At 35.3% G+C, this 12136-nt stretch overlaps 1 long non-coding RNA gene across 4 annotated transcripts in view; it reads right to left on the bottom strand.

Moving 5' to 3' along the window:
- The window catches only part of LOC137856183 (uncharacterized), a 50481-nt gene that overhangs the window by 21195 nt on the left and 17150 nt on the right, over positions 1-12136 (bottom strand). For all 4 annotated transcript variants that reach the window (XR_011096271.1, XR_011096273.1, XR_011096272.1 and 1 more), the window contains one exon: positions 9384-9467. This is a non-coding gene — a long non-coding RNA (uncharacterized lncRNA). The remainder of the gene's footprint in view (positions 1-9383; positions 9468-12136) is intronic.

Raw genomic sequence — 12136 nt, 5'->3', positions numbered from 1 at the left:
GGGTAGGCTGATGAAAAATGTTTAAGAAAAAAGACATCAACAATTTCCTTTCAGCTTTACCATAGCTCAGTAGTATAAGATCCCAAGAATGAGAACTTTCCAAACCTCAAACCTGTTGTTTCAAAAACAGTACATTAAGGTCTCAGCCTCCTTTTTTTTTTTTTTTTTTTTTTTCCCAGCTGACATATGTGTATATTATTTTGCAACAAAGAAACCTGTCAGCTGTATTGGACTGTTTATTACTTTGACAACTTGATTTTGACTTTTTCAGCATGATTTGCCAAGATTAGCTTTTATTTACAGGGTTTTATGTTCTAAGATGAGGTGGAAGTAAGAACAGCAAATATATCTTTTTCCCTGACATCTCTAATAATTTTACCTGGTCAAATGTTTGGATACATAGAGCTGCAGTAGAAATGTATGATTAGTATACTCCCCTGTGGATTATGAACAGAAAGCATGTGTTGGGCTTACACACAGGCTGTGATTTACTCACAGTCTCATATAAAGGTATTTGCTCTGCCTCTCCAGTGTCTTTAGTGCCCTTTTCTCATTAAAGAAGACAGATACCAACAGATAATGAAACGAGTCTGTTCTGAAAAATACAGATCTGGCTTTTGAAGCAAACATACTGACCAAAGTACTCAGAGGACAACTTTCAAGAATGTTCTTGCAAGAGGAAAATGTGATGTGATTACAAAGTTTATTTGTGGCCCTCATTATACAAAATGCCACAATGATGGATTTTGTAGTATTGGATAAAAGTATTAGCAGAAATAGTTCTGTAATCTGTTTTCAGGATATGGATTTGAGGTTCCAAGCATGGCATAAAATGATAATTCACTGTATAACCATCAGCATGAACTGTATTTTAACAAAGGCTTCAGAAACTTCAGTTTCCATAAAACAACACAGAGTAAATTCAGGGCTAACAACTGGAAAGCCTGTAGGATAACAGTTTAATTCATCCCATGCTGTAGGAGTGTAGATGGAAGTTTTTTATCATGAAATTTGCTATTTTAAAACATATGTGCCAAAAACATCTTTTGCATCAGATTGCTGTTCATGATAAAGCTACTTGTTTTTACTTAGTACACAGCAAATGGAGATATTAATTTGAACAAAAGCAGCTCTGCCTCAAATGCTCTTTTTTATGAGTTTCACTGAATTCCTGGATTTACTTTAGTCTTATGATTTTTCCAGATTGGTGTAGAACAGAGAGGTTTCCAGGAGCAGTATTTGCACGGCAAGAAGCATATCACTGCCTCAGTAGATGGCAGCCTTCTCTCTGAAAGAGGAGCCAGCCTTCAGCCTGCTGCAGGTACCTGAGGCACAACAGAAATAAATAATCAGCAAGCTACACAGCCAGACTACCATGGCTTTTCAGCAAGGGCTGAAACTACCCCTGAGGGTGTGCATGTCCCATGTGAGATGTGCAAGCAGTGTGAGAAACCCCCATCAGCTCCACAAAGATCAGTGGGACTGCTCACAGGACAGCAAGGTAGCCACAAGGATAAGCCCTTACTAGAGGTCCCTTTGGGGCAAAACATAATCTAATTATGGCTATAAAGCATTCAATACATGGCTTAGTATAACCTATACACACTGCTTAGGATTCAGGTCTTATTCAGTTATACTGCTCTGTTTTCTAAAGAGTGATGCAAATTTAGGAAGATGGCAATTTGCAGCTTCTGATTTGCTGGTTACAAGAGCTAACAACCTTTAAAAAAGGGCTGAATTATTGTGAAAATTTTGGGGCTTACTAACAATCAAAGGAAGTCTTCTACTCATCACTGGCTTACTGAAGATTTAAAATTAGTATATCTTTAAACAAAAATAATCTTAGGAATAAAGTAGATGTGTTAATTATCATTTATTTTCTGCAGGTTTTATTGCACTCTATATGTACCAGGCACAGTTTTTTGTTGTTGTTGTTTTGTTTTTGTTTTGTTTTGAAATCTGAGATACTATAGAGCTAATGACTTCATGGAGGAGATGTATAAAATAGTTTATGATCATCTGGTTTTAGTAATAAGTGCCATGACAGGTTATATGTAAAGTGAGCACATTTTCAAAATACAAAAGGGGCACTTTTGTGGCAGTATTTTCTAGTCATGAAATACTCAAGTGCTCTGCATTCTGGCTTCTTGCTTTGATCTGCTCTGCCTGGGTCAGAGAAGCTTCACCTGGAGTAGATCAAAGAAAGTCTGAGCAATGCTTCCTCCTGAACCTCCCTCTCCTCCACTTCCCTCTTCTCTATGGTGCTAGAAATCACAAAATGAAGAGAAACAAAGGCATCCCTCTCCCACAGGCCAAATCTCCTCCAATCCCCGGTGCAGAATTTTATGTCTTCATCAGACCAGCCCGCCAGGGTGCAAGGCTTACATCACGGGGCTGCCACGCAGCAAGCTGCAATGAGCTTCAGACAGTGAGCGCAAAGGCACACACACACTCCCTGCACCAACAGCTCTGTGGAGCTAGGATTGCTGTGATTAATTTCAGGGAAGCAATTGAGTTCAGAGGGACTACTTGTGGTACATAAAATTAGCCACACTAACTGTCTCTGCTATCAGAGTGAAAGAGTATTATTATTTTTTTTTTTTTTTGTGCAAATATACAGTCTATAGGAGCAGAGGGCCAAAAGATGGAGATGAAGGTTGCCATTAATAAAACAATAATAAATAAATAATTAAACACAAAATAAATTCTGGGAATTAAAATGTGAAAAAAATGAAATTTTAAGCAATTATAAAGGTTTTGAATACCACAATTGCTTAAAAATCTGGCCCTGTTTTAATGAAATAAATTTTGATATCTGGTCTCTTCCATTATTTTTTTTTAAAGTATATGTAAAAAAAATGTAAAGAATAAATTAATCTCACCTTTCCAATGGAATAATGAAACAGGCTAAGTGACTCTAAAGATGCAAATATTCTACTAGAAAATCAAATTAAATATATTTTTTGGAAGAAGGTGGGAATAAAAAAAAAATTCAAACAAAAGATATTGTTTTAATAATTATTGCGAGAAAATTGTCTAGAAAATAATGGATTGGCTAAAAAAAATCTCCTTTCTAGAAAACAAATTGGTAAAAAGAACCATTTTGACATATCTCTGTGTTTGCTATTACGAACACCAAATAAAATTGAGGCTTACTAAAATGAGAGAAAAAGAGTAATACTATTAGGGTGCTTCTGATCTATGACAAAAAAAAAAAAAAAAAAAAAAAAAAGTAAAGTAGAAATTTCTATAAAATGGCTTTGAAACGGCTTTGCTACAGTCAGTTATCTGATAGCTTGGCTGCTGTTGATACATACCAGGTATGTATTGCTGACGTTTCCTCGGCTTCCAGGATGCATCAGTGTGATGTGGCAATGCGGGGCAGCTGCGGCTGCTGGGCCAGCAGTGAAGTAGTTAACTACGAGAGAGGGGACTGCCTGCAGCAGTAGGAACTGTCAGAAGGTTTGCCCCAGTTTTAGCGAGGGGAGTGGCAAGAAATAGCCTTTGCTTTAGCTCAGCTGGTGGGAAAGATGAGCTTTCTTTATACCAGTAAGTAACTATATTTCAGGGCATCATTCAAAAAACATCCTGCAACGCTTATGTGCAAAGAATTTATAAGTAATGGTTAATACATATAAATCACAGAGAACAGTGACTTAAAGGTGTTTTTGTCTTGCTTATACATTAAATTTCAAACTTCAGAATGTATATACATTTTAAAAATCCTTCAAAATTATGAATTCAAGCCACAGGACCAAACTTTGTTCTGGTCTGTACCAGTGGATCCTAGGAAGCTCAATTGTAGTCAACACCAGAATTTGGTACATCCTACTTCAGGAGACATTTGGTCTAAGTAGATGTTGTGAGATTAATTATCATTAACCTTGTAGCTTTAAAATGACAGTTAGGAACACCGAAATTGCAAGTATAGGTATGAAGTTGCATGTTCCAGAGTGATACAAAAGACACTTGCAAATGTTTCATTTATAAAAACGTTTTGGACATCTGTGGCCTAGAAGGCATTGGCTCATTTGGAAATCAGCAGACCACTCAGGTTGTTCCTGGGCTGCTATTGCTAATTTTTGCAGCACATCCACTTTTCCTGAAATGTTTATTCTGGCTTCTCCTTTTCTGCAAGAAATGGAGGATACAGGGCTCTTCACATGCCTGATCTGAAAAATGTTCAAAAGCAAATTGTACTTTAACTGAAGTTTATCTAAAAGATGACTGAAAGCAGTGGGGACAATAACTGTTAGGGAACTCAGGCTGACTTCCTCTGTCGAAATCCCTAGGTCTTGCTAGTTCAATAGTAACATTTTTTTTCTATAAAATGAGATTTGTTAATTTTCTCTAGAAGTAATTTCAAAGGACATAAACTGCTATACTTCTTAGAATAAATTTAATAAATAGTATTTTGACATCTGTGGAAAACATATCACTGACAAGAAATTTCATTTCCATGTAAGAAATAATATTTATACCAAGGTAAGAATGGATTACTTAGACTCTGAGTGAGAACTTAGTGAGACCAAGACAAAGGATGTCTTATAATGATCACTCAAAAATATTTCCACAACAATCATTTTGTTACAAATATCTTTTTCAATTTCCTATCATGAAATGCAAAGTACTACTGCATTTACTTCTTACACTTAAAGAATGATTTCAGCTGTTCTAATGATATCATTTAAAGTCCTCAGGAAGATCTTGCTTATCCCCAATGTTAATATATGTTACCTACATATTATAAACAGATAGCAGATGTCTGAACACTCCCCAGTTGGATATGCAGACCTAATAATATATAATATAATAGACTTAATATACCTTACCTATTTGCATTTGCTTCAAATGTACAAAAATACAATACAATGTTCAAAATACCTAATTGGAAATTGTGGGATAACTTATGGTTTTATCATCAGTTCTACCTCAGAAATGTAAAAATCTGTAAATTTCTGATATAGAAACCCTGTGCTTATTGCAGCTAACAACAAACACATAAAATACATAAACATTACAGAGAACAAGGATCAAATCCAGAATACCCCCCTGTTGGACTTCATCAGTTTTGCAATTCTAGGTCTCCAGTAGCCCATGCTCACCTAGAGATTATCAGGCCATTCTCCAAACAAAGGACAGATGGGGACTTGAACATTCTCAAGGCTGGGGTGGACAGCAGTCCAGCTCTTCCTCTCAGCAAGTGCCTTAACTAATCAGCTGCAGCTTACAAAATGTTTGGGTACCTTTTCTGATCTGTCCTTAGGAGAAATTGGTGATTCTGTTTTCCAAACTTCACTGGTTGTCAAACAAAGACCTGAAGTAAAGGTCCAGTAGCTCAAACACTTCTTGGAAAAACCCATGTATAGTCATGGTATAACCATGAGCTCTTTCCTTGGTGTATGTCAGAGGACATTTGTGCTGCTTTAAGGAGTTGCAGGGTCCTGAAAACAAACTCATGGAGTCTGCTTTTTTTTTTCTTTTTTTTCCAAGAAGGAAAAAACAATAATCATTTTTGTAATTTCTCTTGACTGGTGACTGATATGTCATCAGGCAATAAAAGTGTTGCTTTCATATTTTCTTGTGGTGCAGTAATCAGTGTAGTTCAATGGAACCTCCAAAATTCAGATCTCTAGATTCATGTAGTTGGAGTTTGCAAAGCTTTGGCTGGTGCTGAGTTTCACTTTGGGCTTCAGGTTTTGTCCACTGGTTGATGGAAAGTAGGCAAACAAGGGCTTGCATCATTTCCAGTCTCAGCTACTCATGAGTGCAGAGGCTACCTTTGATTCCTGATGTGGGTCTACTGCTGCCATTGTGTATTATACAATAAACTGTTTACATAGCAGCCTTTTGTTACAGGTTTTAAATCTTCTCAGGCTGCCAGTTTGAGGCTGAGGCTGCCAGCTGGCAGACAGAGAGGTGCTTGTGCTCCAACTGTTGGAGGTAATTAACAGCCCGAACTGTCAGAAGGTGACAGCAGGCAGAAAGTTCCTGCCCTGGGGTCACAGCTGGATTCCGGCAACTTGCTCCTTGATTTACCAGTGAAACTAATAACGTAAGTAATATTGGTATTAAATTATAAAACAAGGGAGACTGAGCCCAAGTTAGGTTTTCTACCTCCAAATTAACTGGCAAAGAAAATTAGCATTAATATTTTGAAGCAAATAAGCAAGATTAATTCACTTTTTTGGGGGGGAAAAAATAAGAGTCCGCTAAAAATTGGGGAGGGCATAAATATTAGGATGGTTGCAGACCACAATACTGCTGGATTGACATTTTCCTGAAATTGTAGAAAATTAAACTAATATCCAGTGTTAGTAATCTGAGCAATGATTATTGGCCACAAACTTTTAATTTAAGTACTATACTCAAAATGTCACATTAGATTTACATTTGTAGCAAATAACTGGCTCTGAATGGAAATTTAGAAAATGTTATTTTTGCTGAAATAAATGCTTATTTCTTTAAAAATATATTACTAATTTTTCAGATATTGAGGAATGTGCTTAACTTCAACTTTAAGTAAGAGCATAAGAACATAAATACAATGGAGTCAAGAAGTCATAAAGTGTTCCTTTTTTTTTTATTGGAAGAGAAAATACTAATTCTTGCTTCTTATAGTCTATGGCAGAGAAAAAAATGCCATCTTTGGATAGTCACGTGTTAAGATGCAAATGGTATTACTGTTTGTGTGTGTTTGTCCTTTGAAATCATAGATGAAAATGACACTGCCAATGCAGTTAACGCTGCTTATGATTAGAGGTATTCTTTCCACCTGAATTTTGTTTCTTAATGTTAAATATATGCTTCTGTAAGTTTCTGGTTACTCAGGATAGATAGATGCTTTGCACTGTGTGTGTCCAAATAATTAATCCTTACTCCATCAGACACAGCAGAAGCAATTAGAGGGGTTTAAAGTTTTTGATCTCCATAACTCCTGATATTTTTAAAGTGTCAAATGCCACAGGAATATCTCACAGAAATTAAATTTAATAATATATTTTCTTAAATTTCTTTATTTAATGAGCTCTTAACCAATGTGTCTGAGTTTTCAGTTTAGGGGAATAAGGACAGCTGACCCTGTGGCCACAATTCATTGCAATCTTAAGAAACCAAAAGAAAGGTTTTAAAAAATGTTATAGAAGTAATTTAAATTAAATGAAAAAAAAAAAAATGGAACTGATGTCTTTTTCTGGCAATGATTTTCTTAACAGTGCTTATTGATCAAGAAGCTATTCTGTTTGTAGAAAACATTTCCTTATGTTTTGACCAGCCTGATATGGTGAAAGAACTTTTCCTATCACGGTGCCTTTTATCTATATGATATCCTACAGCTATCTTCATCTATAATAAGGTGGTGTAAATTGACTTTGAGGAAGCTATGATGATTGATGTTAGCTGAACATTTGGCCAAGATGTTAATTTGGACTGAACTGTCAGTTACGGGAAAATAAAATTCTTTATCTGTATTTTGGCTCTTACGGTGGTTCATACTCTGATCCCAGGAAGGTTTAAGATATTTTCCTATATCCTTGAATGATAAGCAGTAAAGGAGCACAGTGATATTTTCCTACACTACCTTCACACAGTCATTTGACAACTAAGTTCTAGTTGTGCTGTCCCTTTTTACCCAAACTTTGATGCATGAATAATGATGAATTAGGCTATTCCCATTTATGAAGTGCTTTGATATGCAAGAGAAGTACTACTAAATTACTCCTAAAAAGTAAAAATGCCTGAAATAATAAGCATTCTGTATAGTAACTCTTATCAGAAATAAGTACACATCTCAGAAGCCACCAGGAATGTTAACAGACAGCACACATTAGAATCCACAAAAAGTAAAAAACAAAACAAAACAAACCAGCCAACCAACCAACCAACCAAACAAAAAAACAGCTAAACTCTGCTTTACCCTTCTGTTATATGTTTGTGTCTCTTGCCAGTTACGCTCTGGAGTCTTGCCTGCTTCATGACAACAGACAAGATATGATGTCTCCGTCTTTGCTGGTGTAGATTTCTTTGCGCATACTCAGGTCTTTATCCAGCCTGAAGTCAGGCCGCTGTTAGTGTCCACCTCAGCACTAGGACTGAGCTGGCTGAAGGTACACGTAGAAAACTCTGGAATGTGTGCTGGAGTTTAACCAATTGTATATGCTCCATAGAAAACTATTGATCCTGAATGCATGAGTTTCCTGAGGAATGCTTTGCACTTCTCTTTGTAACTTTTAAAAAGCTACGGAACAAGTGAAGATTGAGTAAATTACCTTTTTTTAAGAAACCACGTCTTGGTGTGGATCAGCCCTCAATTCTTAGGACCATTGAAAGATCACTCCTGAAAGTTTTACTAGCATTTATAACCATGTCATGTTTCAATATATATTTTTTTTTAACACCTGATTCCACACCCCTTTAACTTTATAGTAGATTTATCATAGATAGCAAAAGCAACAAGACCAAATCCTAAGGGAATATTAACCAGGCCAAAAAAAAATAAAACAAATCTATTTTAATAATGTTTCCAAACTTGTAACACAGCCTGTGCAGTACAATTCAATTAAAAAAAAATAATTTTGAGAAAAATGAGAAAAGTGAATGATTTGAAAATTAAAATTAGAAAAAAAAAAAAAAAAAAAAAAGTAAAAATTACAGTTGAAGTGATACTTAGAAAGCCCGAATTGAATGTGTTTTCTTCAGCTACAGAGACACAGACTTCACACTGAGAGTTCAGCCTTCAGTCCACACAGGATTCTTTACAGAGAAATATGGATTAACCCACTAATAGTAATAGAAGCAATGCATACAGTACAAGAAGCCCTTAGATAGATGTAAAAGAGCAATAAACCTCCAAAGGTGGGACTTAAAACTAAAAACTGTTAAACAGCTGAAAACAGAAAATATTTAAAGGCTGTTTAGAAAATGACTTCTAATAAACCAGTAGTACTCTGCATTCAGACTCACAGTATCTTCCGTCTATCCATAGACTACCCTTATTTGTTTTGAAACTTTAATTTCTAAGGTGCACCAGACAAAAATTTTGTGTGACATGAAAATTCTTCCTTTCATAGTTTCTGAAGATAATGATTTTAGCAGTTCATGCTGTTACCAATTTTAACATTTATTGTCCACCATTATAATTCCCTTTCTATTACTTCTTTTTCCTCCATTCTGGTCTACTATTTGCTAAAGAACTCACATCTATGGACAGCAGATGTTGCATGATATAAATTAAGCTTGCAGAATATTAGCTCCTTGATATTGCCTGAATCCTAAATCTACCAATATTGCATGCTGTAGTCATGCTGTAGACTTGACTCCTCTCCAGCACTTCCCTGGGACTTGCACAGTTAACTGCAGAACTTGTCTTCCCAGATGAGACTTACCCAGTGGTTCCAAGCAGGTAGATCTCCTCTTAGTAACTACATTTTGAGAAACACAGTGCAGATTTTTGGTCAGGGGATAAGTTTCTGAAAAAGAAAATAGAGAAAGGACATAAGAGGATGTATTCTTATTTTTTACCAAGAAAAAGAAAACAGTTGAGATTGTGAAGGTGCAAAGGAATCTTAGATTGCAACTTAAGAAAGCAACTCACATTCAATTTTAATTCTGAGCTCTGACAGTGAAGAAGTTTGTCTCAACTATGATGTTTACAATGATCTGAAAATCAAAAAGTAATTTCTAATTACTTTTACTTATTTACTTATTTCTTATTTCTTTACTTATTACTTATTTCTTTCTTATGATAAATATGCAAAAATAAAATGTAGGGAAAAAAAGTCATAAAGGTGGAGACATTACACAGTCAGTACCAGGCCCATGAAGTGTTAAAATGGAACATAAGTTATTCTGTAAATCTATATTAGTAGAAGAAGATGTAAACAAACAATCAGCCTGATAGTCAATAGGAATGAAAAGTAATAGTACTAGATAAAGCCAAGAAGGGTTCAATACTCTTTTGACTCATGCCTCATGAAAAATACCTAAGATCACAAAGATTCTGTGGACAGGGTAAAACCTCAACCTGCACTGAGTTATAAAGGACTTCACATAGTCTGTGCCTGAATAAAATCCAATGGATATTTGCAGAAGTGGCGAAGTAATACTAGTATTATTACAAATTAGAGATGTAAACACGTATGTGGTGTTTACTCCCAAAAGGAGAAAGGGAGAGTCAAGGAACCCTAGGAGAGCTAGCCTGACTTCAGACCACTGAAAAACAAACAAGGCATTTCTTTTTAAGCACTTAAAAGATTAATCAGTGAGACATAATGGCTAAAAATAAGGTACCTAGTACAAAGCAAGCTAATTGAAGTTCCCTTCTGTTACAGGGAACAAGCCTCAGAAATAGAATAGAGAAGGAGTAGAAGTTCTGTGTCTTCACTTCATTACAACATTTAATAGCATTTTTCATATAACCTCACTGGAGAAACATTTATTATTAAAAAAAAAAAAAAAAAAAAGGAAATTATATTTTCTACCCAACACTAGACTTCAAAAGAGGCTGGAAATCAGTGTAGGGTTCTACTGAAGTCTGTCTTGAGTCTGATACTGTGTAGTCATTACATTATGGCCTGGATGGTACAACAGGCAGTAAGTTTATTAAATTCTTATGTGATATGAAGCAGGGAGGAGTGTAAGCGTTTTGAAGGACAAGGTTAGAATTCAAAATAAGCATGACAAATGGGAGAAATAGGCTATAATAAATAGAAAGCAATTCAATCAAGACAAATAAAACATTTAAGCAGGAACAATCCGCTTCACAAATACTGGATGAGAAATGACTTGTTTAGATAGCAATCCTACAGAAATGTATCTGGATGTTATAGTGTATCACATGAGTCAAAACTGTCCTAACATTTCAATAAAGCAAATATCTTAATGGGAAATATAACCATAAGAGTTGTATGTAAAGCACACAGCTTTGCAATTGCCCTCTCAAGATTAATCAAAGTTCATCATCCAGAAAATGATCAGCAGCTAATGAAATGCGAATTTCATGGAACAGCTATACTGGATTATTTTAGAAGAAAAAAAAAAAAAGACTAAAAGGAGACATGACGTAGTGATGCAAAATGTCACTGCAAAGATGATATTAAATTATTTTCCATGCCTACAAATTGGAAGGAAAATAAATAATAAGGTTAATTTGCATTAAGGGTATTTACTTTGGAATTTATTCCTATTATCCCTCTGTAAGGGTAGATTACATGAGCAGGTTGTGGGATCTCCATTTCTGGAGTTTTAAAAGAATAGTCTAGGCCAACTTCTGTCAGGAATGTTTTAGTTATTGTTTATTTTTAGAAATAGTTTGGAGACCAGACTATATGACCTCTCAGGGTCTCTTCTAGCTCCACTTTTTATGAAAATGTGGCTGTAATCTGAAGAGTTGAATACACATAGTATGTACATTTTTTCTGAAATGCACAATTTATTGTATGGATTTCATATCAAAACAAGCAGTCATGCAAATTCCTACCGGAATTGAAAGAACTGTGTAAGAGTAAATTATGTACAGTCCTGGATTAATAAAAAGAATTGTTCCTCCAAAGACCTTGAACTCTGTGCAGTATGAAAATGGCAGCCAGAACAAATTCATAGGGCCAAGTTGTAATCCCACTGCAGTCAGGAGCAAAATTCTCATTGATTTCAGAGGGCCTAGTACTTGGCTAGTCTCTTTTTAAGATCTGGCATGAAATAATACAAAATATGCCACAAGTCCATTGTTATTAAACTGATATAAGCAAATTGAAGCATTTCACATTAATATCTTGTTGTCGGATTGTCATTTGATGGAATTCAATATGACCAGTTTGACAAAACAAAATGCTACTAGCTAAGTAAATCTATCTGCAAGAAATATTTATGAAGAACTCTGAAATCTGAATTCCCTATCGCCTCTATCTCTACAAAATTGTATAAATGAGGAAATAGCACCAAAGACCTATTAGTAATAGTTATTTCCTAATTGCAGTGGGAAGCATCCTGCATGTTTAAATAAATATTGTTAACTCTGACCTCTTGGTTTGCCAGGACTGATAAGGCAATTGTTTGACCTATATGAAGCACATACAGTATGCATGGACTGAAAGCAGCAGGAAAACAGGAAACAATAAATCAGAAATTAGAGCACTGATTG

Source organism: Anas acuta, chromosome 4 (genome assembly GCF_963932015.1).
Source record: "Anas acuta chromosome 4, bAnaAcu1.1, whole genome shotgun sequence".
NCBI lineage: Eukaryota > Metazoa > Chordata > Aves > Anseriformes > Anatidae > Anas > Anas acuta.
The sequence above is the reverse complement of the archived record's forward strand: the minus strand, read 5'-3'. Positions and strand labels throughout refer to the sequence as shown.